Source organism: Coregonus clupeaformis, unplaced genomic scaffold, assembly GCF_020615455.1.
Source record: "Coregonus clupeaformis isolate EN_2021a unplaced genomic scaffold, ASM2061545v1 scaf0289, whole genome shotgun sequence".
In the NCBI taxonomy this organism is placed as follows: domain Eukaryota; kingdom Metazoa; phylum Chordata; class Actinopteri; order Salmoniformes; family Salmonidae; genus Coregonus; species Coregonus clupeaformis.
This window is the reverse complement of record NW_025533744.1, coordinates 320,001-327,500: the sequence shown is the minus strand read 5'-3', so window position 1 is coordinate 327,500 and position 7,500 is coordinate 320,001. Positions and strand designations below refer to the sequence as shown.

At 56.1% G+C, this 7,500-nt stretch overlaps 1 protein-coding gene across 1 annotated transcript in view; it reads right to left on the bottom strand.

Moving 5' to 3' along the window:
- The window catches only part of LOC121559089 (methyl-CpG-binding domain protein 2-like), a 111,303-nt gene that overhangs the window by 17,343 nt on the left and 86,460 nt on the right, over positions 1 to 7,500 (bottom strand). The window lies entirely within an intron of this gene.

The following is a 7,500-nucleotide window of genomic DNA, read 5'->3' as shown; positions in this document are numbered from 1 at the left end:
TAGTGTAGTACGGACTGAAAAATAACAAGAATGTTCTCTTTGGATACTGTTTTTTTTGGTGGTGGGGGGGCTTTCGAGTTTTAAAACACCTATTTATCAGGCTGACACGCACACAACTCTACAAGTAGTATAGTAAGTTACATTCTACATAGTCTAGAAATTCCTTTCCATGCGTCTAACTAAGTCTCCTGGAATTGATCACTTCTCTCCATCAGAGGAGGCTGGTGGGATGAGCTACAGGAGGACGAGCTCATTGTAATGGCTGAAGGCAATAAATGGAACGGAGTTAAACATGGCTGTTTCCGTGTGATACCGTTCCATTTATTCCATTACAGCCATTACCTCATAAAGCTCCTCCCGCCAGCATCCTCTGCTCTCTACGCAGGCAGTTCCATTAGCTAAATCTACATAAATGAACTGTGTTTTCCTGAGAGAAAAGACTGTGGAAATGCTTCTTTATCGTTTGGTTTAAAGGATACATCAGTATGATGTATTGGACACACATTTATCTTGCAGATTGGTTGGCGACCAGTAGCTTGAATTAATGCAAATACTATTCACTTTGCTGCCACTTGGCCGTTTGGATTTAAATTGGGCTTTGTGTTTTGCACTGTTCTCTGTCAAAACATATAGCAGCCTATTTATCACATTCACACAGAAATCAATCAATTCATTGATAACCTACCAAGGGAGCTTAAAATTACACTTTTATACAATTATCCCTAACTTTTCAGCAAACTGTTGTCTTTTCACAAACACAAACAAAACACACACTAAAGCAGTAAGTAATGGCAGAACCTAATGTTCTGTTCCAGTTGAAGCCAAACAGCGAAATTGATTATTTGGAAGTGGATGTTTCAGTCAGTCAGAGACAGAACCAGGCATCAGCATTTCAGGAGGAACCTCTGCGTTTTAATGGACCTTCTAATATGTTTTCAAAATGGAGACGTGCTCAGCCATGAAACATATTCTAGAGTTAAACTGGAAATGGCCCCCTTCAGACCGGCGCTAGCGTCATGAAATGAGAAGGTAGAAGGGAGGGAACTGCAGTGCTACGCGGAGGGGAAACGCAATATGAACTATTCATTTCGTTTAAACATTCATTCCAGGCAGATAAAAAGGATTGAGAGAGGGCCAGCGTCCCAAATGCCACCTTATGCACTATTAAGTGCACTATTTATGAACAGCGCCCATAGAGAATAGGGTAACATAGGGTTCTGGTCAACAGTAGTGCACTATATAGGGCCACAGCCTGGATGAACAAGACTTGTGGAGGTCTACAATTTCTTTTCTGAGGTCTTGGCTGATTTCTTTTCATTTTCTCATGATGTCAAGCAAAGAGGCACTGTGTTTGAAGGTAGGCCTTGAAATACATCCACAGGTACACCTCCAATTCACTCAAATGATGTCAATTAGCCTATCAGAAGCTTCTAAAGCCATGACATAATTTTCTGGAATTTTCCAAGCTGTTTAAAGGCACAGTCAACTTAGTGTACGTAAACTTCTGACCCACTGGAATTGTGATACAGTGAATTATAAGTGAAATAATCTGTCTGTAAACAATTGTTGGAAAAATTACTTGTGTCATGCACAAAGTAGATGTCCTAACCGACTTGCTAAAACTATAGTTTGTTAACAAGAAATTTGTGGAGTGGTTGAAAAACAAGTTTTAATGACTCCAACCTAAGTGTATGTAAACTTCTGACTTCAACTATATATAGGGCCACAGCCTGGATCTTTCAGTAGCAGTAGCAGTAGCAGCAGAGTGCAGACGCTCTGGGAGGGAGGATACGGCCTAGCTGTCCAGTAGCAGCAGAGTGCAGACGCTCTGGGAGGGAGGATACGGCCTAGCTGTCCAGTAGCAGCAGAGAGCAGACGCTCTGGGAGGGAGGATACGGCCTAGCTGTCCAGTAGCAGCAGAGAGCAGACGCTCTGGGAGGGAGGATACGGCCTAGCTGTCCAGTAGCAGCAGAGAGCAGACGCTCTGGGAGGGAGGATACGGCCTAGCTGTCCAGTAGCAGCAGAGAGCAGACGCTCTGGGAGGAGGATACGGCCTAGCTGTCCAGTAGCAGCAGAGTGCAGACGCTCTGGGAGGGAGGATACGGCCTAGCTGTCCAGTAGCAGCAGAGAGCAGACGCTCTGGGAGGGAGGATACGGCCTAGCTGTCCAGTAGCAGCAGAGTGCAGACGCTCTGGGAGGGAGGATACGGCCTAGCTGTCCAGTAGCAGCAGAGTGCAGACACTCTGGGAGGGAGGATACGGCCTAGCTGTCCAGTAGCAGCAGAGAGCAGACGCTCTGGGAGGGAGGATACGGCCTAGCTGTCCAGTAGCAGCAGAGAGCAGACGCTCTGGGAGGGAGGATACGGCCTAGCTGTCCAGTAGCAGCAGAGTGCAGACGCTCTGGGAGGGAGGATACGGCCTAGCTGTCCAGTAGCAGCAGAGAGCAGACGCTCTGGGAGGGAGGATACGGCCTAGCTGTCCAGTAGCAGCAGAGAGCAGACGCTCTGGGAGGGAGGATACGGCCTAGCTGTCCAGTAGCAGCAGAGTGCAGACGCTCTGGGAGGGAGGATACGGCCTAGCTGTCCAGTAGCAGCAGAGAGCAGACGCTCTGGGAGGGAGGATACGGCCTAGCTGTCCAGTAGCAGCAGAGAGCAGACGCTCTGGGAGGGAGGATACGGCCTAGCTGTCCAGTAGCAGCAGAGAGCAGACGCTCTGGGAGGGAGGATACGGCCTAGCTGTCCAGTAGCAGCAGAGTGCAGACGCTCTGGGAGGGAGGATACGGCCTAGCTGTCCAGTAGCAGCAGAGTGCAGACGCTCTGGGAGGGAGGATACGGCCCTAGCTGTCCAGTAGCAGCAGAGAGCAGACGCTCTGGGAGGGAGGATACGGCCTAGCTGTCCAGTAGCAGCAGAGAGCAGACGCTCTGGGAGGGAGGATACGGCCTAGCTGTCCAGTAGCAGCAGAGTGCAGACGCTCTGGGAGGGAGGATACGGCCTAGCTGTCCAGTAGCAGCAGAGTGCAGACGCTCTGGGAGGGAGGATACGGCCTAGCTGTCCAGTAGCAGCAGAGTGCAGACGCTCTGGGAGGGAGGATACGGCCTAGCTGTCCAGTAGCAGCAGAGTGCAGACGCTCTGGGAGGGAGGATACGGCCTAGCTGTCCAGTAGCAGCAGAGTGCAGACGCTCTGGGAGGGAGGATACGGCCCTAGCTGTCCAGTAGCAGCAGAGTGCAGACGCTCTGGGAGGGAGGATACGGCCTAGCTGTCCAGTAGCAGCAGAGAGCAGACGCTCTGGGAGGGAGGATACGGCCTAGCTGTCCAGTAGCAGCAGAGAGCAGACGCTCTGGGAGGGAGGATACGGCCTAGCTGTCCAGTAGCAGCAGAGTGCAGACGCTCTGGGAGGGAGGATACGGCCTAGCTGTCCAGTAGCAGCAGAGAGCAGACGCTCTGGGAGGGAGGATACGGCCAGCTGTCCAGTAGCAGCAGAGAGCAGACGCTCTGGGAGGGAGGATACGGCCTAGCTGTCCAGTAGCAGCAGAGTGCAGACGCTCTGGGAGGGAGGATACGGCCTAGCTGTCCAGTAGCAGCAGAGAGCAGACGCTCTGGGAGGGAGGATACGGCCTAGCTGTCCAGTAGCAGCAGAGTGCAGACGCTCTGGGAGGGAGGATACGGCCTAGCTGTCCAGTAGCAGCAGAGAGCAGACGCTCTGGGAGGGAGGATACGGCCTAGCTGTCCAGTAGCAGCAGAGAGCCAGACGCTCTGGGAGGGAGGATACGGCCTAGCTGTCCAGTAGCAGCAGAGTGCAGACGCTCTGGGAGGGAGGATACGGCCTAGCTGTCCAGTAGCAGCAGAGTGCAGACGCCTGGGAGGGAGGATACCAGCTGTCCAGTAGCAGCAGAGTGCAGACGCTCTGGGGAGGGAGGATACGGCCTAGCTGTCCAGTAGCAGCAGAGTGCAGACGCTCTGGGAGGGAGGATACGGCTGCTGTCCAGTAGCAGCAGAGAGCAGACGCTCTGGGAGGGAGGATACGGCCCTAGCTGTCCAGTAGCAGCAGAGTGCAGACGCTCTGGGAGGGAGGATACGGCCTAGCTGTCCAGTAGCAGCAGAGAGCAGACGCTCTGGGAGAGAGGATACGGCCTAGCTGTCCAGTAGCAGCAGAGAGCAGACGCTCTGGGAGGGAGGATACGCCCTAGCTGTCCAGTAGCAGCAGAGTGCAGACGCTCTGGGAGGGAGGATACGGCCTAGCTGTCCAGTAGCAGCAGAGTGCAGACGCTCTGGGAGGGAGGATACGGCCTAGCTGTCCAGTAGCAGCAGAGAGCAGACGCTCTGGGAGGGAGGATACGGCCTAGCTGTCCAGTAGCAGCAGAGTGCAGACGCTCTGGGAGGGAGGATACGGCCTAGCTGTCCAGTAGCAGCAGAGTGCAGACGCTCTGGGAGGGAGGATACGGCCTAGCTGTCCAGTAGCAGCAGAGTGCAGACGCTCTGGGAGGGAGGATACGGCCTAGCTGTCCAGTAGCAGCAGAGTGCAGACGCTCTGGGGAGGGAGGATACGGCCTAGCTGTCCAGTAGCAGCAGAGAGCAGACGCCTGGGAGGGAGGATACGGCCTAGCTGTCCAGTAGCAGCAGAGAGCAGACGCTCTGGGAGGGAGGATACGGCCCTAGCTGTCCAGTAGCAGCAGAGTGCAGACGCTCTGGGAGGGAGGATACGGCCTAGCTGTCCAGTAGCAGCAGAGTGCAGACGCTCTGGGAGGGAGGATACGGCCCTAGCTGTCCAGTAGCAGCAGAGAGCAGACGCTCTGGGAGGGAGGATACGGCCCTAGCTGTCCAGTAGCAGCAGAGTGCAGACGCTCTGGGAGGGAGGATACGGCCTAGCTGTCCAGTAGCAGCAGAGAGCAGACGCTCTGGGAGGGAGGATACGGCCTAGCTGTCCAGTAGCAGCAGAGTGCAGACGCTCTGGGAGGGGAGGATACGGCCTAGCTGTCCAGTAGCAGCAGAGTGCAGACGCTCTGGGAGGGAGGATACGGCCTAGCTGTCCAGTAGCAGCAGAGAGCAGACGCTCTGGGAGGGAGGATACGGCCCTAGCTGTCCAGTAGCAGCAGAGTGCAGACGCTCTGGGAGGGAGGATACGGCCTAGCTGTCCAGTAGCAGCAGAGAGCAGACGCTCTGGGAGGGAGGATACGGCCTAGCTGTCCAGTAGCAGCAGAGTGCAGAGACGCTCTGGGAGGGAGGATACGGCCTAGCTGTCCAGTAGCAGCAGAGTGCAGACGCTCTGGGAGGGAGGATACGGCCTAGCTGTCCAGTAGCAGCAGAGTGCAGACGCTCTGGGAGGGAGGATACGGCCTAGCTGTCCAGTAGCAGCAGAGAGCAGACGCTCTGGGAGGGAGGATACGGCCCTAGCTGTCCAGTAGCAGCAGAGAGCAGACGCTCTGGGAGGGAGGATACGGCCTAGCTGTCCAGTAGCAGCAGAGTGCAGACGCTCTGGGGAGGGAGGATACGGCCTAGCTGTCCAGTAGCAGCAGAGAGCAGACGCTCTGGGAGGGAGGATACGCCTAGCTGTCCAGTAGCAGCAGAGAGCAGACGCTCTGGGAGGGAGGATACGGCCTAGCTGTCCAGTAGCAGCAGAGTGCAGACGCTCAGGGAGGGAGGATACGGCCCAGCTGTCCAGTAGCAGCAGAGGTGCAGACGCTCTGGGAGGGAGGATACGGCCTAGCTGTCCAGTAGCAGCAGAGTGCAGACGCTCTGGGAGGGAGGATACGGCCTAGCTGTCCAGTAGCAGCAGAGTGCAGACGCTCTGGGAGGGAGGATACGGCCTAGCTGTCCAGTAGCAGCAGAGTGCAGACGCTCTGGGAGGGAGGATACGGCCTAGCTGTCCAGTAGCAGCAGAGTGCAGACGCTCTGGGAGGGAGGATACGGCCTAGCTGTCCAGTAGCAGCAGAGAGCAGACGCTCTGGGAGGGAGGATACGGCCTAGCTGTCCAGTAGCAGCAGAGTGCCGACGCTCTGGGGAGGGAGGATAAGGCCTAGCTGTCCAGTAGCAGCAGAGTGCAGACGCTCTGGGAGGGAGGATACGGCCTAGCTGTCCAGTAGCAGCAGAGTGCAGACGCTCTGGGAGGGAGGATACGGCCAGCTGTCCAGTAGCAGCAGAGTGCAGACGCTCTGGGAGGGAGGATACGGCCTAGCTGTCCAGTAGCAGCAGAGAGCAGACGCTCTGGGAGGGAGGATACGGCCTAGCTGTCCAGTAGCAGCAGAGAGCAGACGCTCTGGGAGGGAGGATACGGCCTAGCTGTCCAGTAGCAGCAGAGAGCAGACGCTCTGGGAGGGAGGATACGGCCTAGCTGTCCAGTAGCAGCAGAGTGCAGACGCTCTGGGAGGGAGGATACGGCCTAGCTGTCCAGTAGCAGCAGAGTGCAGACGCTCTGGGAGGGAGGATACGGCCTAGCTGTCCAGTAGCAGCAGAGTGCAGACGCTCTGGGAGGGAGGATACGGCCCTAGCTGTCCAGTAGCAGCAGAGTGCAGACGCTCTGGGAGGGAGGATACGGCCTAGCTGTCCAGTAGCAGCAGAGAGCAGACGCTCTGGGAGGGGAGGATACGGCCTAGCTGTCCAGTAGCAGCAGAGTGCAGACGCTCTGGGAGGGAGGATACGGCCTAGCTGTCCAGTAGCAGCAGAGTGCAGACGCTCTGGGAGGGAGGATACGGCCTAGCTGTCCAGTAGCAGCAGACACTCTGGGAGGGAGGATACGGCCTAGCTGTCCAGTAGCAGCAGAGTGCAGACGCTCTGGGAGGGAGGATACGGCCTAGCTGTCCAGTAGCAGCAGAGTGCAGACGCTCTGGGAGGGAGGATACGGCCCGGCTGTCCAGTAGCAGCAGAGTGCAGACGCTCGGGGAGGGAGGATACGGCCTAGCTGTCCAGTAGCAGCAGAGAGCAGACGCTCTGGGAGGGAGGATACGGCCTAGCTGTCCAGTAGCAGCAGAGTGCAGACGCTCTGGGAGGGAGGATACGGCCTAGCTGTCCAGTAGCAGCAGAGAGCAGACGCTCTGGGAGGGAGGATACGGCCTAGCTGTCCAGTAGCAGCAGACGCTCTGGGAGGGAGGATACGGCCTAGCTGTCCAGTAGCAGCAGAGAGCAGACGCTCTGGGAGGGAGGATACGGCCTAGCTGTCCAGTAGCAGCAGACGCTCTGGGAGGGAGGATACGGCCTAGCTGTCGGAGGCAGACGACTTCAGACCCTGTCATGCTACCAGGACTTGAAACCGTTGAGGACCTGAATATTTCATGGTGGCTCCTGCCTTGCCCGCCCGTCTCCATGGATACAGCCTTTGCTACAGACCATAATATGACCAACAAAACCAGCTTTAGAGAAAGAGAGATGGAGGGGGAGAGGGGGGGACCATGAAAATACCTATTAATTCTTAAAAGTCTAAGCCATTGTGGGGACGGGTGTTCATTTAGCTATTTGAGTTTGAATTTAAGGACCCCTTTAGGAAGAGAGAGAGAGACAGAGAGAGAG